The 23,374-nt window shown below is 41.3% G+C and overlaps 1 protein-coding gene across 6 annotated transcripts in view; it reads left to right on the plus strand.

Annotated features, from left to right (window-relative positions):
- COMMD3 (COMM domain containing 3) overlaps positions 1 to 23,374 on the plus strand; it is a 459,390-nt gene that overhangs the window by 382,230 nt on the left and 53,786 nt on the right. Inside the window, exon 1 of one of the 6 annotated variants that reach the window (XM_050804078.1) lies at positions 23,244 to 23,247. The exons of the other annotated variants lie outside the window; for them this stretch is intronic. The gene's annotated coding sequence lies outside the window, so the exon portion shown is untranslated. Of the gene's footprint in view, positions 1 to 23,243; positions 23,248 to 23,374 lie in introns of those variants that run through there. 6 annotated transcript variants of the gene reach the window in all.

Genomic DNA, 23,374 nt, shown 5'->3' on the forward strand with positions numbered 1-23,374 from the left:
GGTTAGAGGCTGCAGCAGGGAGCCTTGATTACATCAGTGCACTCTAGCCTGGGTGACACAGAAAGACCCTGTCTCAAAAAAAAAAAAAAAAAAAGTATTGAAATTTTATGTCAAATCTATTGGGAAGTATTTCCTTACTTACTCACTGTGTAAACTTCAGTTTACTTGATATCCAAATTTACTCCCACATCACCAGTTTATGTTGTTAGGATCAACTTTTAAATGAATTAGTAGACATTTACTGAGGACCTCCTTGTGCCCGGTACTATGCCCATTGTTCGAAATGCCGAACTCAAGCTCAGTAAGTCAGTAAACTAGAAATACAGATTGAGAAATCACTGGTCTACAGGTGCTAGTTAGAATCCTAAATTGGATGAAATTGCTCAGGAAGAACACGCAGAGGAAGGAGAGGAGCTAGGCTGGAAGCCAGTGCACCTGGACATTTCAGAGCATCAGAAACCACCCTACCAGTGACAGTTGCTGATAGGAAGTGGCTAGTGAATAAGAGAGGTGAGAGAAAGTTATCCCACCTTATATTAAACCTTACACCTTATCACAGTGCATTGTTTTGTTTTGTTTTGTTTTTACATGGCTGTCTCCCTTGTTATACCCTGAGATCCTTAGGGTTCTGACTTGCTCTATTGCAAAAAAAAAGGTATTTACATAAGTCACCAGGGCCCTTCAAATTGTAAGATTCCACAGATCTTCTCCACTCCTTATTTAATCACTGCATTGCATTTGATACTGTTAACCAGTACATACTTCATTGTTTCTTACAACATGGGCATAAAAATGGTGCTCCTCTCTTGGAAGCCCAGAAAGAACAGCTGCTTTGAACACAGGCTGAACTGGCATGGCACAGAATCCTCGCACTGTGTGCTACCACCTCTCGCCTACCCGCTCCTTCTCCCCGCAATCCCCCACACTTTGCCCTGCACTGTCTCCACTGCAGAACCAATTCCTTGCATAGCTCTTTGTGATGCTGCCTCTCTGAGGTTCTATCCAGGGGGCGCCACCACGAAAGAAAAAGAAAGACCCAGGGTCTCTGTTGAACAGAACAACAGTAGGGGAAGAGTCTTGGCTCCACCCAAAATATATCACCTTACACAAGCTTCATGATACGTGTCCTGGCTCTGTCTCCTAGGCAGGACCCTGCCCTTTGTTGGCTCTCTAAACATGATGTATTCATTATAATATATAAGGAATCCAGAGCAATCATGGTGTCTCATGCCTGTAATCCCAGTGCTCTGGAAGGCTAAGGCAGGAGGATTGCTTGAGGCCAGGAGCTCAAGATCAGCCTGGGCAACATAGTGAGACCTCATCTCTACAAAAATTAAAATTAAAATTGAAAGAAAATATTATTATAAGGAAAAAGTCCCACAGTCTGCTGTCTTCAAGCTGGAGACCCAGGAAAGCCAATGATGTACTTGGAAGGCCTGAGAGCCAGAAAGCTAATGGTGTGGTTCCCAGTCTCGGCTGAAGAACTGGGAACCAAGACTGTCAAGGATAGAAGAAGACCAATGTCCCAGCTCAATCACACCAATAGTGAATTCAATGTCCCTCCCCATTTTTGTTCAATTCAGGCCCTCAAAGGATTGGTTAGTGCCCACTCACACTAGGGAGGGTCATTTGCTTTGTTCAGTTCACCAATCCAAATGTAAACGTCTTCTAGAAACACCCTCACAAACACATCCAGAAATAATGTCCAACCATATACCTGGGCAGCATGTGGCTCAGTCAAGTTGACACATAAAATTGACCATCACATATGGGCAGGCTTCTTTCTATTCCACACTCATCCTGAGCCATTTCATCTACTCTTATGTTGTCAGCCCAATCTATATATTCATAATTTATAACTTATATTTATTTTTCAGATCTGCTCCTGAGCTCCAATGCCCTATATCCATCTCATCCTTACACATATCTCAAATTCAGCATGCCAAAAAATGTTACTCTTTCTCCCAAAGATATATTTTTTCTACGTGTCTGCTATCATATACCCTTTAACCCAAGCCTACAGTCTAGGAATCATCCTATCTCTTTCTCTACAAAAACCAATTGATAAGGAAATCCTCCTCTCCATTCTACCTCAGTAACACATTTTAGATCCAGCAGCATGCTCATTAGTATGTCTCATTTTATATCCCCATCACTTCTCTCCTAAATGACTACCATTAACTCATGGTCTCCTTACCTCCCACCATGCCTTTACTCCAATCTACAGAAAGGTGGAGCTTTCTCAAATAAAAAATCAAATATTTAATTCAGCAGATGAAAAATCTTTCATGACCTATACCATGGTTCTCAAATTGCACATCAAGTCACCCTGGGACAGCACAGGGAACAAACTCACAAGGTTGCCATGGGATATTTTAAATGTTTGAGAGCAATACAGCCCCATCTATCAAACACCACACAAATGACCACTAATGTGTTGTTTAGACTTACCTCCTTAATGAATGGAATTGAATTATTTCTTCTGGCTGAGGGCACCATGAACAAATTACGGAGATGATACAGATGCAGTGAGCTGGAAAGTTTGGGAACCTATGACCTACCAAATATCTTCAAGCCTCCTACATTGGCATGAACTCATCTTTACCTACTGCTACAGCCTTGTTTTGATCCTTACTGTGCCTTTCTTTTCCCCCCAGTCCTACACTACAGCCAAGCAGACAGGCTTGGATCTCCCCAAATACGCCCTTCTTGCCATCCTGAGTGGTTAGGACCTGAAACCTAAGACAGTAAAGACCTGGAGCTCCCAAGTCTAGGTTTGAGACCCGGTGCCCTTCATGGAACACAGATGAAGTAAATAAATCAGGAAGGGCATTCCAGAATTCTCATGCCTGGTGGATTCTGTTTGAGTTGGATTCTACATGGATTCCATATGAGTTGGATTCTAATATGAAGTTAAAAAAAAAAAAGGTTGACCATTCCTAGGAATTCCATGCATATTTGTCAGGCCAAGGGAAGGGAGGAGGCCAGCTCCCTTATCCCTACCCTGCTTGTGATTTTCTATAGAGGTCTGTATTATTCCAGGGGAGGAGGCAAAGAGACAACCAACCAGGAAAGTGAGATTGCTTTTGTTAATGGCTGTATCACCCCTGTCCTTCCCTGAAAAGAGAGATCGCACCTGAGATCCAGAAATGGCTGCTCCTTTCTTTGTGCCCCATTTTATCTCATTCATCATTCTAAGCCTGGCATGGTGGCTCATGCCTGTAATCCCAGCACTTTGGGAAGTCAGTTTGGGAAGGTCGCTTGAGCTCAGGAATTCAAGACAAGCCCGGCCAACTTAGCAAGACACCATTTCTATAAATGATAAAATAATTAGCCTGCATAGTCCCAGCTACTCAGGAGGCTGAGGCAGGAGGATTGCTTGAGCCAGAGAGGCCAAGGTTATAGTGAGCTATAATTGTGCCACTGCACTCCAGCCTGGGTGACAGAGTAAGACCCTGTCAAAAAAAAAAAAAAAAAAAAAAAAAAAAAAAAGACCCACAAAACATAGTATTTATTTACTTATTTATTTAGAGAAAAAGTTTCGCTCTTGTTGCCCAGGCTGGAGTGCAATGGCGCGATCTCAGCTCACTACAATCTCCACCTCCTGGGTTCAAGCGATAATCCCCATTAGCTGGGATTACAGGTGCCTGCCACGACACCCAGCTAATTTTTGTTATTTTTCAGTACAGATGAGGTTTCACCATGTTGGCCAGACTAGTCTCAAAATACTGACCCCAGGTGATCCACCCACTTCAGCCTCACAAAGTGCTGGGATTACAGGCATGAGCCACTGCGCCCGGCCCACATAATTTTATCACAGTATCTATAACATTTTTTTGCACTTATATATTCACCTGTCCACCCCACTAGGCTATAAACTTGTGAAGGTTCAGGACCATGCATGATTCATTTTTTCATTCTCTTTGCCCAGCAGAGTGACTAATACATAGTAAGTGATGAGTGGGTACTTGATGAACACATAAATTTCAAAAAGAGTGTGGCTAAGCCCCACAAAAAGTTCAAGTCAGTTAGAAAATAAACACTGTCCATTGGATGAAAAAGTTCAGAAGTCACTGATGACATTACTCAAAGATATTTTAAGGGAGTGATGGCTTTCAGGGAGATGTAGCTGACAGTGTTTACTGCCTACCCCAAAAACCATTCCTCTATTTCTTCTTTGCTTAACTGAATTCCAGTTTTATTTAGGCATTGAGCAAATTCCCTTTGATGTGGAAATGTGGGCCTGTACCCCAGATAAAGGGTGATAATATGTCCCAGTTCTGGCTAATATGATGTAAGAGGAAATCCTTTGGTGGGGCATTTTGGAAAATATTATACTTCCTTGAGGTGAGTAAGACTCACCAATAACACATTTTTTTTCTGCTGCCTTCCCACTCAGAAGTCAGTGTGGTATTTGTACTTACTATGGCAGCCATTTTGCAACTATGATATGAAGGTCTATTGAATCACAGAGCTGATATCACTGAACCCCCAAGAAAACACTAGCATCTCTTTATCTACAGACTTCTTGTCACATAAGAAAAATGAGCCTCTGTGTTAGCTGGGTTGTCTGTTATATTCTAATTGCTATAAGAAGAGAGAAAAGAGAGACAAATGAGAGACCGCTGTTCTTAGTGAACATATTACAACTAGTACAGTTTGGTGGCTGCAGGATACAGAGTTTGTTTGGTAGTATTGGAAAGAGGCTGGAAATGGAAAAGCAATGAGGTTACAGGGGCTTCTAATGCCAATGAAGGGAAAGGTTTTAATTTTGTTGGCAATAGGGGGCCATAGAGGTTTTTGGGTAATGTTTTGGAACTTTAAGAAGAGTGCTTTGGCAGAAATCAGCAGGGTCTATACATGCCCAAAGAGTGATGCATCAGAAGCGATGCATTTGGCATAATCACATTGGTATTGTCCACCATGAGAATCACTTGGTATGCAAACTTGGCTCACTCAGTTCACACCAAATAAGCAAAACAGTAACCACTTGGCTTCATGATGCTTGTGGACCTAAAATAAACACAAGGTATCAAAGTAAATGAAATGTTACATCTTTCCAGTGCTCCATATGAATAATCCCTGTGGAAGTAATAAGCAAACAAAACTTCTGTTCATAAAAAGTATCAATGACAGATGTAAATACTGTATAAACTCCTGCCATATAAAAGGAGAAAATGAGATCTCATATATCCTTCCACAACACCAATTCCTGACACTTAGCACAACAAATTAGATACACTTGAATAATAATTATTACACACTAGGCCTCAAATTATTCAATAGTTTTTTTTAACAGTGTTTCTATAATGGTGTGGAGGTTTTTGTTTGCTCACTTTTTAAAAACATATATCACGATTTCATTATAAGAGAATAAATGCTCTCATACCTAGTCATAGTTTCAAATATGTTTCTGTTCTTCTCATTTAAATCTACTCAGAAAACAAGCTTACACCAGAGAGACGCCAAACTAGGAAAATCTCTGCTGTAAGTATCACATAATATTCAAACACTGCCCAGGAAAAACATTGGGGAATGGTGTTTTCTTTGCCATCAAAGAAAAGCATGTGAACACCATCTTACAAGATTATTACTGACGAAGGAAAAGAAATGTGTCATTTGTTCATTCTTTAGACTAGGAATTGATGTTAGAGATTTTTAAATAAAGTATAACAAGCTTTTAAAAATCTACAAAGAACAAAATGTGTTAACATCTTCCCATAGTTGCCTCTGATCTTTTTATAAACAATTGTGGTGGGCCAGGCACAGTGGCTCATGCCTATAATCCCAGCACTTTTGGAGGCCGAGGCGGGAGGATCAACTGAGGTCAAGAGTTCGAGACCAGCCTGGCTAACATGGTGAAACTCCGTCTCTACTAAAAAATACAAAAATTAGCCGGGCATGGTGGCAGGCGCCTTAATTAGCTACTTGGGAGGCAGAGGCAGGAGAATCGTTTGAACCCGGGAGGCGGAGGTTGCAGTGAGCCGAGATCAAGTCATTGCACTCAAGCCTGGGGGACAAAAGCAAGACTCTGTATAAAAAAACAAAAAAAATAAGATTGTTGCCCCCTGGGGCCTCTTCCTATTCTCCCTCCTTCTTTCTTTCTATCCCATAGGAAATTACATTTTTTGAAGTTGATATGTATTCATCCTATTAATAGTACTATACTTTCACTTCAAATGTATATATCCTGGCCCACATCTTTTATTTATGAAATTCTTTATACATGAATTAGTAAATTATTTCTATATAAGTTATTTATACACTTTGAATATTAATCCTTCACCAAGTACATGCCTTGAAAATATCTTCTCAGTTTATCTTGTAACATTTTATGATATCTTTTGTCATATAAAAAGTATTTTTTAAAAATTTTATATACAGTCACATGGCACTCAACTATAGGGACATATTCTGAGAAATAGGTCCATAGGCAATTTTGTCATGCTAACATCATAGAGTGTAATTATACAAACCTAGATGGTTTGTATATGGTACAAACCTATTGCTCCTAGGCTGCAAACCTGTACAGTATGTGACTGTATCGAATACTGTAGGCAATTATAACACAATAGTATTTGTATAATTAGACACAGCTAAACACAGAAAAGGTACAGTAAATATACAATATTGTAATCTTATGGGACTACTATTTATTGACTGACATATTATTTGGAGCATGACTATCATCCAATTTACCATTTCCTTAATGGATTGTGCATTTCAATGTTTTAAGAAACCCTTTCATACTACACATTCTTTATTTCCTTTCAATTTTTTGTTTTTTGAGATGGAGAGTTACAGAGATAACTCTGTCGCCAGGCCAGAGTGCAGTGACGTGATCTCAGCTCACTGCAATCTCTGTCTCCCGGGTTCAAGCGATTCTTCTGCCTCAGCCTCCCGAGTAACTGGGATTACAGGCATGCACCACCACACCCAGTTAATTTTTGTATTTTTAGTAGAGACGGGGTTTCACCATGTTGGTCAAGATGGTCTCAATCTCCTGACCTCGTGATCTGCCCGCCTTGGCCTCCCAAAGTACTGGGATTACAGACGTGAGCTACTGCGCCTGGCCTTTCAATATTTTTTTAATTCTGTGTTTCTTATTTAACTTTGTAATTGATCTGAAACTGAATTTGTGTGTGGGAAAAAGAAGGGATCTAATTTTATTTTTTTCTTATGAATGTTTGTTTTCTAAATAAGAGAAAATAAAGAAAGATCAATTGCTTTTTATAATCTGTAAACTCCTTAACAACATTCACTATGATTTATACCCATCTCATCAATACATTTCCTCAAAGTACTTTGAACATTACTGGTACACAATGTATATTTTTCGGAGAAGTGATATTTTTTTCTAGCCCCCATTGCTTAGAATATATACCAAGTTGTCCATCTAAAACAATCTGAGTTGTGCTTAATTTATCCCCCTGAGCAGGAAATAGCATCTTAATAGGATTAACTGGGTATAAGCACTGAATCATTCCAATTAAACTGAAGGGTATTAATCACTTCCCTAACTTTGCCCATTTTTAGAAAGTTCATCTGGAGAAAAATCTACCTACTCATCAAGTTAGATTCATTTATTTATCTACCAGGAGAAATGCATAAGAAAGAAGTAGGAACCTAGACTAAAAACACATTTTAACCTGTTTTATAAGACTTTTAAAAATCAGCTGTTCGAGGCAGAGAACTACCTGCACCAACCTCAATTTGATTAATGTTTTTTAAGGATACCAATTTACAGATTTAGGCTCTCAATAGGGCCTAGTTGCATTGGTTTAGTTCTTGCCAACACCTATTTACTTTCTCCTTTCTTTCATAAAGAAACAGTCTGAAATTAAGATAGGTTTATAACCTAATTTTAATCAATGACAATTAATGAAAAACCAACAAAGGTAATTTTTAAAGGAAACATTCTAAGATTTTTTTTTTTTGAAGAATACTTCTATAACACATTTTTTAAAAAAGAAACTCCTTACAAAATTTTGCTCTTTTCAAACAATTCCAGGGGCATTAGCATCTCATAGGGATGAACACCTGTTTGTTTGTTTGTTTGTTTATTTTGGGGGGGTTGTTTTGGGGTTTTTTTTTTTGCCGGAGGATGTGGTTCTAACAGACCATGGTGAGAAGATGAAACTGACCAGGTGTGAGAATAAACTGACAATTGTAAATAAAGTGAAATATAGTTGGTAAAAAAAAAAAAAGAAAATACATACAAACTTGGGAAGCAAAATCATTTTCTTTTCAAACACTGCATGTAAACTAATTTTATTTTATTTTAATTTTTTTTTTACCACGACTAAGGAGAGGCACTCAGAAAAGATGTCATTGCTGCCAGCTTTTTAATGAGGGAAGCCCATCACTTGAAATTGCTTCTATTAGCAGGTTCCCTAATAAAACCAAGGCAAATCCTGCACAGACTCAAAAAAAAAAATTTTCTACTACGATTCAGCAGTAGCAGTCAGTATCACCGTCTATTTTTAATGTAGCAATATATTTTTCATGGTTCCGCTTAACAGAGCTTAGAGACCTTGAATTTCAAAATCAGAACGCATCTTAGAGGAACTATCCCAGCATCACAATTTGGGGACGTGGAGACGTGGGGACGTTGTGTATTCAAAAGCATCAGTCTGTTTTGACTTCATCCTTTTTTTAAAAGGATCAAAAGTCAGCCATAAGTGTAAAAGAAAAACTAATTTTAAAAAAGTTTAGCCTTAAAGACGTAACTATCTCAGCGCGTGGAGCGTGGGGCGGGGGGGTTCCCTCTGTTCAAAAGAAAACAAGAAAAAAAAAAAAAAAGGACATTGCTGTCTTCTTTGCACGCTTCTCTTAAAATCCTCGTCGGAAGCCCCCTGGGGAAATGAGACTCCGATTCCTCACCTATTTAAAATCACGCCACAGCCACGAATCACTGCAAAAGCAAGGCTCTAGCTTAAAACAAAAACAGAAAGTATTCGCTTCTGCGGAGAACCCGAGGCTCCTCCTGGGCGGGTGACGCTCGGCTGGTGGGACCCGGCCGCGCAAGCCGCGGGTGCAGCCGGGTGGGGGGCACCAGGCGCGAGGCGAAGGAGCGCACCACCAAAGGAGATGCTTGGCTCCTAAGATAATACCTTTAAAAAAATAAGAAGGAAAGAAAAAAAACCAAACAAACTCGATACTCAGCCTGACATCCTTGCCACCCCCTCCCCTGCTCCGACACCCACACACAAAATAAAGAGAGCCGGGCGGGGGAGTGCGCGCCCAGAAAGGGAACAAGAAGCAAGGCGCCTGTAACACAAAATGGAGAAAGAGGAACCGAGAGTGGAAAGGAAGAAGGAAAACCGAGTAAAGGAGATTATTCATAAGAACAGGAAAGGGGCCGAGGGGTAGAGAACACCCGAAGGAAAGCGCAGGAGGCCCTCGTGAGAGGGCAAGGGGGAAAAGATCGACGAATTAAGAGCCAGAAGAGGAAAGGAAAGCAAGACTTTCTAGATGCCGAGGCTCCATTTTCAGCAGCGCCATATTCGCTTTTCCTCTCGCCGCTTTTGGCTGGGTTTTGTGTGCAGCGGTGGACAGGCGCCAGCACATTTCTACAGCTTCAGCAGCTCTGCTCAGACACCTGGGGAGGGCCGCAGGGCCCGGGCGGGGGACGCGTGCTCTTGGCCCGGGCCCGGGCGTGGCCCCCTCCCCGGCCTGGCGGTTCCTGCGCCGCACCCGCCCCGCACTCCTCTAGGCTGCAAAGGGGGTCTCCGACTCGGGCCCGGCCCGGAGGGGACACCTCACTCGGGGTCTCGCGGCAGCCCCCAGGGGACGCAGGCCCTCTAGTTTCGCCCAGGGTGTGGCTGGGCACGCGTGCCAAGGGGATGCGTAACCGAGAACCGAAAAACACGAACTTAACTTTCGGGGAGGAGGAGAGGGCGCACGCTGGGGGCACCGGGGCTTGGGGGCGCTCCTGGAGGTGACGGGGCCACCTCCACCTGCGCGGGGCCACTCGCTGGGAGCCAGCGATCGATGCCTGCCGCTGCGCCTGGCCCAGGCCGCGAGGCCTCTCGCAGCTCCCGGAAAAACGTCCGAGGTCGGGGCTCGGCCGGGAGCCCCAGGCGGGTCCCCTGGCCTCGGGGCGCCAGTCCGGGAGGTGGCTGGGACTCCGATGTTCGCGGTTCCCAGCGACTTTAGGCGCGGCCCGTGTCTGAAAGCTCCTCGGGGTTACGTCCTGGGGCGATTGGAGGCGGCTCACGACTCAGAAAGTCGGGGCTTCTCGTCCCGGGTCTCTACCGCTGGCGTCTGTCGAATCCCCACCTCGGTCCTCGGGTAGAGGCGCAAGCGCGCCCCGAGACCATTCTCCTTGCGTCCACCCCCGTTATTCTTCACTTGCACTCGACAGCGTTCTTCACTCAAGGTTAGGACCTCGCTAGTGCCAGAGAAGTCCCTGGGTCCCCAGTGCCCTCAGTCTCGCAGCGTAGGGAGCAGCCGGCCCGGGAGACAAGGAGGCCGCGGCCATGGAGGCCCCAGGCCCGGAGTCCCCGCGCCGTCGGGTTTTGCGCAGCTGACCAGGACCACCGGCTCCTTCTCTGTCCCGGTCCTCCGCTCTCAGCCCCGCAAAGGTGACGGTAGCTGGAGGCTGGAAGCGACGATTTCTTCAGGCCGGTGGAGGGGAACATGTCAGGGTAGACTCAGGATCACAGCGAAGGAAACCGAGCCCCAAAGGGGTCCCCGGGCGTCCCGGGCGCGTGGCTGGTTTTGCTCCTAGAAGGAAAGGCCTTCCCGCTTGTGTTCCACCGCCTCACTAGGTCCTCCCTTCCTGGCCAACTCTAACCTCAGCTTTGTGCGTGTCACCGGGCCCCGGGATAATCGGATCCTCCCAGACCCGGGAATCCATCAGAAGCGCTACCCGAACTTGGCGCCCTGGAAGCTCCCCAAGCGCAGCGGCCACGCCCTCGAGTTCATCCACTCCGCGAGCCACGGACGGCGCCTGCCCACCCGCGGCTCGGCTTTGCGTGTTGTAAGCCGACTATTCTATCACCACTGCAGGATGAGCTGGCCTTTAAACATTCAAAGAACATTTAGGTTATTTTCAACAGTTCATGCTTTTTGTATCTGTCTTTTCAGACTGCAGATTTCCACAAGGAAAAATGTATCTTTCCTAGACGGCAAAAAGCAGATTTATTTTATTTTCCTTTTTTAAAAGTTGCCTTAAAATGCCTATCTCATAGTACTTGGGGATTAAACTGTTTCCCGTAAGAGAAAATTCAACGACTAAGCTCAAACGTTAGTCTTGACACCTTTAGTTAAGATGATCCTTTCCCAGTGTGTTAGTGAAATGTTAAAATCAAAATTTCAAAATGAAATAGCTGTTTTACGGCTCTAGAAATTCCAGAAATTTAAGAACTAAAAATATTGACAAGGTGCAAGGCCTAGTTCACAAATAGCATTCCAGCTTCTGTTTCTGTGAGAGTTCTTTTTTAAGGCTATGAAAGATTTTTGAAGTTAAAGTATTCATGGCTGGAACAGACATTTATCATTTGACAATATATGAAATTTTAAATTGTGCATTGTAAGTCTTATGTTTATGTTATGTTTCTTGGATATACTCCATGGCATTTTGTGCTTCTCTCTTTTATGGGAAAACTTACAATTAACTTGCCAGGTTTTTTTAAACATTTAATCTGGATTAGATTTTTTTTAAAAACCCTAAAGCTACTTAGAAAAAGATATTTTATGGTAGCCAAAAAGAAAAATGAATAAAGCTTAAAGTAAGTTATTTTCTCATCTATCAAGGATTGCTTCCTTCTGAAATAAAAATTGGGAGTTGTAATTTGGTAGGTGTTGTTATCCACTCAAATCTAGCCATTGAATGCAAGTGATTGGATATTAAGGCCTACTTTAAAAAAAATCATTGTGAAACATTTATTAAACCCTAGAAAGAACATGTTTCTTTTCATGAGGCCATGTACTGATCAACTTTCAATGCAGAGCAAAGATCAATGAGTGCCACTTCTAGCATTTCATGTGTTAAATATTGTTAGGTAATATGGAATTCAAAAAGAAAATCATCTCTATTTGATGTTTATAATGTAAAAGAAGGCATACAATCAGAGTCTTGGAATTAAGATGCAGAATGTTAAATACAGCTCTTATGTTTTATTCAAAATCCATTTAGAAAGGAAATATAAATGACCTTCACAGCAAGTTTTTGGAAAGATAATACTTAGGATTAGGAAGAAGTTAATTCACAAATGTCCAGTATTTGATAGACAATATATAACACACACAATCTTTACAGAAGTATATACTTGTTTTTAATATTACCTGTTGGTCTATTTTAAATGGTCCTTATTTGTGTTATAAATACCTCAAATTTCAATTACCTGCAATTTTTACATTTTTGAAGTACATTTTCTTAAATCCCAGATTTTGTTATATGTCAGCACATGGAATACATACAGGTATTTCATTCTAATAGAATGAAAATGTGAATATCTAAAATAAGGTATGTATGATACTATCATAGGAATCAGCAAAGAAAATAATTTCACTATAATTCTATTGGCACTTTAAGAACATTCAATGGAAAACATAAATTTCCAATTTATTAAGACCTTATTTTTGTACCTAATTATTAAAGAGTAATACCGTCTATGTTCTCTAACAGCCCCTTCCTAACCCATTGCTTTATTTAATACTCTTCTGATTATGTCTACTTGATACCAAGCATTATCAAACACTTAAATAATTAAATGAAATATTTTCATTTCCCTTTTTGTTTATGCTGTTTCTTAATTGTTTTATGAGAAATTGATATGGTTCAAAGATAAATTTAAATCTAAAATCAAGATGAACACTTGCATTCATTTATTAAATACATAAAATTCATTGAGGTCCAAGGTCACAAGAGCAATTAGTGTGTTGAAAATAAATGTTAATATATACAGGAAGTTCAAGGGTTACAACTCTTTATGTTACCTGGAAATGTAGGAGTAGCATTCTCTTTTTAAATTTTTGACATTATCTCTTGCTTTAGGCGAGTTGTATATGATACCAAACATTCTGAGAGTGTGTGTGGCAGGGCTGGTGGTGGTGGTAGAGGCGATGGAGTGGGGGTGATATTGAGGTCATCTTATAGCTTTTTAATCTACATCCTTGTTTGAAAACATTTTTGTTTGTTTTCAGTTAAATATCCGGCAATATGTTCAATGCCTCAGGCAATTCCTTAGGTAATTGTAAAGACCTAAAAATAAACAAGCAAAAGAATATTGATCAGTCAAAATGTTACAGTTTTCATGTCACAAAAAAGAACTGCATATAAGCCATTTATTTTAAGTGGAATTAATGAAAATTCTACAAAGTACTAGAGAAAAATTACATAGTCATATTGCTGAATAAGAGAGTATTGCTACAATAAATGCAATATATTTTAGAAGTCAGTAATCTTTTACAGTAGTTTCCACACTTTTTATCTAGTTTTTAATTCTTCAATTTATGATAGTACAGGTGTTCCAAATTGAATTGTTTTTTAACCTATGGAATACCCAGATGATTTTGTACATGAAGAATAAGAAGAAACTATTGGAATTCTTGATTACTAACAATGGTCTCAACACAGTGATAACAGAATTTCATAAATCAATTATATGCTCCATTTGAAGATGATAAAGCATAATTAACTTACTTGACACCAACACAATGTTTTGTTTCTTCACAGAAAAGGCTATGAGCTATTTTCAATTATTGCACTGAAATGCTGTCCTCTAAAATTAACAAATAAATAAAGCATTTGCAAACTGGACATTGCACTGAGAACAACATAGAGTGAAACTATCCAGTTGTTTTTCTAATTATATTTTATCTACTTACATAATAGGAACCAGCAATTACTAATGGTTTTTTTTTTTTTTAACTAAGCAACTTGGTGGGAAAAAACAACACCTAAAGTAATGTATTATTTTTATGAACAGTGTGAAACAAAATTAATCATTTGGAATGGCATCTGGATAGTAGGACTTTAATTCTTAATTTAGAATATTGAGCATAAAATACTATAGTTTTATTGAACCTTTTACCATGCCATTTCTTACAGTAAAAAAGGAAAATTAGAAATGAAGATCTAGATAATTAAAATAAACATTTTCTGGTTATGTAAAACAAAGGAGAGTTTTAAGGGGTGGAAGAGGAAGGTGCAGAATTCTTGTCTGCCTTCCTAGCAGACAGAGTAGGCAAGTGGCTACTTGATACAATTTCAAGGACAACTGTAAAGAGTGCATCCTTCCCAAATATTTCCATCACCCATTTACTGATGCATTCAACATTTTTGTAGCTTAAAAGTTTGAACCTCGGTAAAATCCAAATGCTACTGAGAAAACTCACATTCTAAGTTGTTATCAATTATTTATACCTTTGAATGAGTATCAGAGCAAACGTTGCTGGAAGAAAAAGTTTCGGGACCTCGAATAATTAATATGAATGGGAGAGGAGAACTTGAGGGAAGGATGTGCAGAGAAACGGCTGAATTGCTGAGCAACAGAGAGAAACGTTTTTGTGTACAGTTTTACCTGGTCTAAATTAACTAACTAGATAATACCTTATTTTATCATTAACATTTAATGATGCATAACACACTTCATTTCATACTGTTCCCTATAGCTGGGCAATGATTACTCCAAGGTGTAATGGAAAACATGAATTAATTAGAGATTTCAGGTACAAACGTGACATGAATGTAAAATATACAGATCATTAAAATCAAGTCTATAAAATAGAAAGCAAAATATGAGTTTTGTAATGTATTTGACAACCAGATAATTTGTCTATCCACATAAATCAAACTAACCAGATTATTGCCATATTTCAGCTTCACTATGAACTGTGTTAATAAATATCATGACCAAATACTATCTCTTAAAGCATTTTGTAATAGATTTAAGGGTTTTTTCCCCTTTGGTTATATTAATAATAAGTTTTCACATTGTGTGGAAATCAAGATCAACTGTTAAGATAGCCAAGCAATAGTTGAAGTAATAGTTCAGTTACTTCAAACATGAAGAGGACTCAGATTTATTTTTTCTTAACAAACTGGTTCCGATCCACTCAAGATTTTATCCAAAAAGCAGTATTTAGTACTTTTCAGGCTAATTCCAAACAAATGAAGATTAACAGATCATCAGAAAGTTTAGCTTCACACATGAAATTGAAAAATGAATTGCTGGTCAAAATGCTAATGACACAAATGTGAAATTTATATGTGTTCCTTGTTCCTAAATATTTGAAAAATATCAACTAATCATCAAGTTTGCCAAAACAAAAAAAATTGAAATATGATTCCTAGTTAATTGGTTTACCATTCATTATTGATTACTTCTCTTTGAATTCAATAACTTATCAATGATCAAAGATGTGTTTCAACAAGTTAATTCTTTAAGTTCAAATGCTTGGAAACCATTTTCTCAATGGTGCAGCATTTCTTAATGTCAGTTCAAGATGTTTGGAGACATCTTGCTGATTTTAGAAGCTGATGTGTGCTGATTTATGAAGGAATTGTTTAGCTTGTTCTCTGGGCTCTGAAGAAGGAAGATACACTCTCAGATACAGCCAGGCATTTAAGGGTACCTCTTTCCTAGCTGGTTATCTGCTTCCTGAGTTCAGTTTTAGTAGCTTGCGAGCTTCTCCCATCCCATATGACTGGATTCTGATTTCTTATTTTCTGATAGCAGGGTAAACTTTGTTCTCCCTTATTACTGAACGTTGACTTGACAAGTAAATAGACCTCCTGCATTTTAATATTTGTCTGTTTTCGAAAAGATTCTCATCTGTTTCTCTGATCACAGCCTCCCGATCCCAGTGCATGAAAACCCAGTGGCTCAGCCAACAGTCAATGCTATTTCTTCTGGTAGCATGGCGACCTGATCACCTGCCCCTCAGTAAGAATAGGGACCTGTCCTCTGTTGACAGGGTTTCCCCCTCAGCTGTGCCTGACGCCAGGCTGTCTAGGAATGGGAGTTCCAGCAGAACAGACCAGGAAAAATAGTGCCTTTGCAGTACCTGACAGTTGTGCTAGAACTTCTCTCAATTTCTCTTATTAACTAGATTAAAAATGAGTAATATGTTTTCCAGTTTGTTGGTTGCCAAAGATTACCTTCCACCACCAGGTTTATCTGAGAACCTGGCCAATTAGTCCATCTTTTTTGTTTTGGAGACAGCTCTGTCACCCAGGCTGGAGTACAGTGGTGCAATCATAGCTCACCGTAGTCTGGAACTCCTGGGCTCAAGCGGTCCTCCCACATGAGCCTCCCGAATAGTTGGGACTAACAGTGCTTGCCACCACACCTGGCTAATTGTTTTTTGTTTCAAATTTTTTGTAGAGATGCGGGGGCAGGGGGTTGGGGGGAGGTCTCGCTATGTTGCCTAGGCTGGTCTTGAACTCCTGGCTTCAAGGAATCCTCCTATCTCTGTCTGCCTCCAAAAGAGCTGTGATTGCAGGCATAAGCCACTGCACCCAGCCTGGTCCATCTTCAGTTGAAAGGCAATAGAGGAACTATCTCCTGCATATTCCCATTGTCCCAGTGCTGTGCTAGCCCTGGCAATGACTGGTAACTTCCCTTCTTAGGACTAGATTTCTGGGTGGTAGAATATGAACACTAGAAAGACCTGGAGAAAGGCATCAGCATCCTTGGCCTCGTCTTGGCCTTCAGGCTTAAAAACTGTAGGGAGCACTGTGACTCTATCTTTACTAGTATTAGGTCCCCTAATCCTGGGCCACTGGCTTTGTTTGGCCCTGTGGCAGCTTTTGCTGAATTGCAGCATGTCTTTGAAGCATCTCTACCAGCCATACAATTATAGTGAGCCGATTCTAGACTGTTTTGTATAGAAACTGAAATATGTGTTGGTGATTTAATTTATCATCATGTTTTCTGCCACACAGATCTCTCTGTTTTTACCAATACTCAAACTACCTCTCTAAAGGATTCTTAATTAAATAAATGGGTGGCAGGGCCTAACCTTGCCGCTGAGTATTCCACTTCCTTGAAGATGTGGTTTGGTCCTCTTATTCTCAGATTTACCAGATGTAATCGATTCAGATGGAGGTATGAGGAAGACCTACTTCCTATACCTGTTTTTAAAATCTACTTTTCTAAAATGTAACATTACTTCTGTATTCCTTTAACAAGTTTATTAGGAGGGTGTTATCAAACCTTATTTTATACCAATGCAAGCATTTGTTCTCAGCTAAACTAACAACTCATATTTAGCCAGGTCTTGCACAAAGTGTGCAAAGTGCTTTAAACACAAAAACTCTGGGAAGTAGGTAAATTATTAGGGCATTTCACAGAGGAAGACAAGCTTGGGATCATTAATAAAGTGACAGATACTTCGAGATGTTACTGGTGGTCTCCATGTTGTCAAATCCAAAGGATTCTTCCCTATCATGATCTTACTTAACCACCTAGCACCAGGCAACCCTCTGACTGACACCGCAATTGCTTGCTTTTTTCCTATCTCCTTGATCTTCTTTTCTGTCTCTCTCTCTCTCTCTCTCTTTTTTTTTTAACCAACTCTAAAGGAAGCAGCTCTTTAAGATAGTCCTGGTCTTCTTCTCTGTGTTCTCCACCCTCTTTCCATGGATGACCCCAAACATTCTCACAGCTTCTATGACAATCTGTATGCCTACAATAACAACACTTATGCCTCTTTCACAGATCTCTTCTCTGAGCATCAGTTAGGGATCCAACAATCTACCTGAAGCTACAACCACCTGGTAGATGCTTCAGGAGTGTCTAAAAATCACATAATATCTCCAAAGCTGAATCCTTGACCTTCTGCCTACAATGCACTGAATGGCATGGCATCACCCTTCACCTGGCTGTGCAAGTCAGAAACCTAGAAGTCATTCTTCTCTTTAAGATGCCAGTATCTGATCCATCAGCAAGTTCCAGCAATTTCATTCCAAAATATCTCCTATCTGTCTAATTTTCTCTATCTTGACAACAACTGTACCTTTTTAAAAAATTTACTGGATTTTTTTTTTTTTTTTGAGACAGGATCTCAGTCTGTCGCCCAGGGTGGAGTGCAATGGCATGATCATAGCTCACTGCAGCCTTGACCTCCTGGGCTCAAGCCATCCTCCCACCTCAGCCTCCCAAGAAGCTGGGACTACAGGCATGCATCACCATGCCTGGCTAATTTTTAAATTTTTTGTTGAGACAGGGACCCACTATGTTGCCCAGGTTGATCTTGAATTCCTGGACTCAAGTGATCCTCCCACCTCGGCCTCCCAAGATGCTGGAATTACAGGTGCGAAGCACCGCACCTGGCCTGACAGCTGCCATATTAGTTCAAGCCAACATCCTTTTCTGAAGGAGTCTCCCCTCTGCCTTGTCCCTGAAATCTGTTCTTCCTCAAACTATTGTAAGCATGTATTCCATTTTTTAGCTAAATTTTTACCAAAATATTACAGAATACATTTTACAGAAAAGTGCATAAATCATAAATATGCAGCTTAGTGCTGTTTTATAACCTGGACATCCGTGTATACCCAACACCTGGATCAAGAAATAGATCAGCACCTCAAAAGCACTCCCTCCTTCTCCCTCCCAGTCATCACCCCCAAAGGTAACCGCTCTTCTACCTTCTATTGCCATCAGTTTTGCCCATTTGTGAACATTGTATAACTGGTGTCAACAGTTTTGAAATACAGATTATGACACTTTTACTGCCTAAACCTCTCAAAGGCTTTCTTTACACTGATAGTAAAATGCAAACATGTTACTGTAGTCCCAATACTATCTGTCCTCTACATACTTCCTTAGGCTCATGTCCTGTCATTTCTCCCATTTTCTCAATATACTCCAGCTCACTTGGTCTTTTTTTTTTTTTGTCTCCTTCTGTTGCCCAGGCTAGAGTGCAATGGTGTGATCTCAGGTCACTGCAACCTCCGCCTCCTGGGTTCAAGCAATTCTCCTATCTCAGCCTCTCAAGTAGCTGGGATTACAGGCGCCCACCACCATGCCAGGCTAATTTTTGTATTTTTAATAGAGACGGGGGTTTCACCATACTGGCCAGGCTGGTCTCGAACTCCTGACCTCAGGTGATCCACCCACCTCGCCCTCCCAAAGTGCTAGGATTACAGGCATCTCAGTCTTCTTTTATTCCTTGGATATGCCAAGAAATAGCCAAATGCCTTGACACAGGGCCTTTGCATATGCTGTTTCCTCTGCTACAATGCTAGTTCCAGCATAGCTGGTTTCTTCTTCTCCTGAAATTCTCACCTTAAACATTATTGCCCCAGAGAGCTTTCCACAGTCATCATATCCCATGTACTTATCCCACCCTCCTGTCATTGGACACGGCTTCTGTGTATCAGGGATGGTTCAGTGTCTTTTGTAGCTTGGCAAACAAGAGTCACAAGAAGGTTTTAGCCACTGTGCACACACACAATTTGTGGGGGTATTTGATTTGGCTAAATTTGGTTAACAAGAAAAGTGGAAGAATTAGAAAAGAGATGTCAAACAGAGACCAGCTTCAATGGCTCACACCTGTAATCCCAGCACTTTGGGAGGCCAAGGTGGGAGGATGGCTTGAGACCAGGAGTTCAAGACCAGCCTGGGCAACATAGCAACACCTCATCTCTACAAAAAGTTTTTAAAAAAATAGCCAGGTATGGTGGGTGCATGCATGTAGTCCCAGCTACTTGGGAGGCGGAGGCAGGAGAATGGTGTGAACCCGGGAGGCAGGGAGCTTGCAGTGAGCGGAGATCGTGCCACTGCACTCCAGCCTGGGTGACAGAGCAAAGACTCCATCTCAAAAAAAAAAAAAAAAAAAAAAGAGAGAGAGAGACAGAGAGAGATATGCTGTTGGAAGTCCTGGGTCCTGGTTTACTCTCCTCCACCTCACACAACATGGGCCAGGTGACTGGGGAGGAAGGCTGCAAAAGTATCTTCCTTAGAAATCCTTCTTTAGTTTCACAGAATGTTTCAGTTTCAGTGGGATTTTTGAATGAAATGCCTCATGTACAATTTAGGTTTTCCTTTAGAGAAAATAATGTCTGAGGTGTGGGGTGGTGGCTCACACCTGTAATCCCAACACTTTGGGAGGCCAAGGAGGGAGGATCACTTGAGATCAGGAGTTTGGGACCAGCCTGGGCAACACAGTGAGACACCATCTCTATACAAAATTTTAAAAATTAGCTGAGCATGGTGGTATGCACCTGTAGTCCCAGCTACTTGGGAGGTTAAGGTGGGAGGATCATTTGAACCTGGGAAGTAGAGGCTGCAGTGAGCCATGATTGCACTACTGCATTCAAGCCTGGGCAACAGAACAAATCCTGTTGAAGGAAGGAAGGAAGGAAGGAAGGGAGGATGGAAGGAAGGAAGGAAGGAAGGAAGGAAGGAAGGAAGGAAGGAAGGAAGGAAGGAAAGGAAGGAAAGGAAGGGAGGGAGGGAGGGAGGGAGGGAGGAAGGAAGGAAGGAGAAAAGGAAGGAGGGAAGGGAGGAAGGAGGAAAGGAAGGAAGGAGAGATGGAGGGAGGGAGAGAGGGAGAGAGGGAAGGAGGGAAGGAAGGAAGGAAGAAAGGAAGGAAGGAAAGAAGGAAGGAAGGAAGCTAGATCATAATGTAATGTCTGGGATTATTCATATGAAAGTATTCCATGAGCCCCAAAGGCTTGCTCTCATGTAGCATAAGCTTGGAGAGAACACAAAAGTGTAATTATTTGTATTTACAGTATAAAAGATAGTAGAATTTGTTTCTGTTTGGGGTTTTGGTTGGGCTGCTTTGGTTGGGCTGTTTTTGTTGTAAAAGGCAGAGCCTGGCTCTAGTTCCCTCAGTTCACTGAGGTATGAGTTTACAGGAGACAGAGGCCACGTTGGCTTTGTCTGTCCTCGAAGGTCTTTCAGACGAATTCGCTGACTTCCTGGCTATCACTGGTTTTGGCTATTGAGGCTCATCTTGCCACTGCTGCAACCCGGGCTTCCTCCTCCTGCCACCCAGTGCTAGGCAGGAGAAGAGGCACATGGAGGGAATATTCTACCATCACAGACTGTGACCTGGCTCTCTGTGCTCAAGCCAGTTACTTGGTTTGCCATTCCCCACTCAGGACCTACCTGGAGGCTCTCATGGCATTTCTTTACTCCAGGCTGGAGTGAAGGGGTGCAATCACGGCTTACTGCACCCTTGATCTCCTGAGCTCACACTATCTTCCCACTTCTGCCTCCTGAGTCACTGGGACCACAGGTGCACCACCACACCTGGGCTGCTTTTTAAATTTTTTGTAGAGACAGGGTCTCACTATGTTGCTAGCCTGGTCTCGAACTCCTGGGCTCAAGCGATCTGCCTGCCTCAGCCTCCTGAGTAGCTGGGATTATAGGTGTGTGCCACCATGCCAGGCTTACCTCATATCTTTCAAGTTTCACCTTCTGCTGAAGACTGCTTCATTCACTTAAGTTTTTTATATCAATTTTCTGACAGGAGGTGAGGAGGGGGATTTCAATGACCCATTTACCCTTCCAAGCCTACTCATGCCAACTTATGAATGTGTTATCCTTCCAGCTGGGGTTGGGACAGGGGATGACGAGGTCATGCAATATGTGTACCTAAAGGCTGCCCTTTCAGGAGGTATAGGGGGGTGATGCATCTTCTTTAAAAGTAACTGTGGTTATAGCAGGCAATGTATTTGACATTCCTAGTTTATTCTCATCAACAAAAGTAAAGCCTTAGCAATGTAAGAATAGATACAAAATATACACATCATGTAACTGTTTTACTTGAAATTTTTAAATATCAAAGTGCTAGGATTATAGAATATATAGATATAGATAGATAGATGATGATAGATAGATGATGATGATAGATAGATAGATAGATAGATAGATAGATAGATAGATAGATAGAAAGAAAGAAAGAAAGAAAGATATGGTCTAGATGCAGTGGCTCATGCCTATAATTTGAGCACTTTGGGAGACCAAGGAGGGAAGATTGCTTGAGGCCAGGAGTTCTAGACCATCCTGGGCAACACAGTGAGACCCCCGCCCCCACCACCATCTCTACAAAAATAAAATAAAATACCAAGCATGGCGAGGCACAGCTGTAGTCCCAACTACTCAGGAGGCTGAGGCAGGAGGAGTGCTTTAGCCCAGGAGGTCGAGGCTGCAGTGAGCTATGATTGCACCACTGCACTCCAGCCTGGGCTAAAAGTGAGACCTTATCTCTAAAAAAAATTTTTCATTAAAAAAAGAAAATATTCTTTTTAAAAAAATAGCTCTGATTTGAAATGCTTATTTGATCCAGCTGTGGAGCATTATTTACTGACTCGAGAAGTTAATATATTCTTTAGAAGTATTAGTATTCTAATAGTCTATTCCTGCAAGCAATAAAAACCAGAACATAATGGTTGATGTAAGGATTTTGTTTTGTACACCTGGACTTTGATGGAAAAGAGGCTTGGGAGATGAGAAGGCATGGAGAGGCTGCAATATGTTCCAGCTACAGTGTCCAGAATAGATGTTAGGAATTTCCAACTGTCTTCTGCATTATTTAACATTAATCTAACCCAACTTTTTGTTTGCCTCAATGGAAAACAGGTTTCAAGGGAGCAACAAAAGTGTTTTTATCTTCCTTAGGTATTTCTGCAGCAGTGAGAGTAGGAATTTTCCCACCTTCTGAATTAAAACAAGATTACACATTTCCATCAGTCATATCTAGCAAAAAACATAGATGACATCTTTGATTTTTTCCATCCCCTTCTCTCCTGTTTTCAGCCAACCTGTCATCAAGTCCTGATGGTTCTACTTCCAAAATATATCCTGAGTCTGACCATGTCTCTGCATCTTCACAGCTGTCTGTCCTAGCCTGGCTGCTGCAACAGACTCTAGATTAGGAATGCATCCAGCAGCAAACAGAAAGTTCAACTCTGGTTGTTTTAACAAATGAATGTTTATTTGTCTCAAATAAAAATGGTCCAAGGGAAGTCAATACAGGTCTGGAGCAATGGCTCAACAATGCTATGAGGGACCCAGCTCTATCTTTCCTATTATCCTTAATGTGTTGACTTTTGTTCTCATACTTGTCTCCATGTGGCTGCTACATAGCCAGGCATTGCATTTGGGCTCCAGAGAGGAAGAAGGGTAAGGGCAGAGAATGATTTCCTTCAGAAGTTTTTTTCTGTCTATTCAGGAAGGGAAGCCCTTGCCAGAAGATACCACCTCACATCTTATCAGCCAGAAATGGGGTCCAAACCAATTCTTAGACCAACCAATATCCAAAGGACTAAAATTACTGGGGTGGTGACATAGTTTGGCTGTGTCCCCACCCAAATCTCATCTTGAATTGTAGCTCCCACAATTCCCACATGTCGTCGGAGGTACCCAGTGGAAGGTAATTGAATCATAGGGTCAGGTCTTTATCATGC

This window comes from Macaca thibetana, chromosome 9 (assembly GCF_024542745.1).
Source record: "Macaca thibetana thibetana isolate TM-01 chromosome 9, ASM2454274v1, whole genome shotgun sequence".
NCBI classification, from domain to species: Eukaryota; Metazoa; Chordata; class Mammalia; order Primates; family Cercopithecidae; genus Macaca; species Macaca thibetana.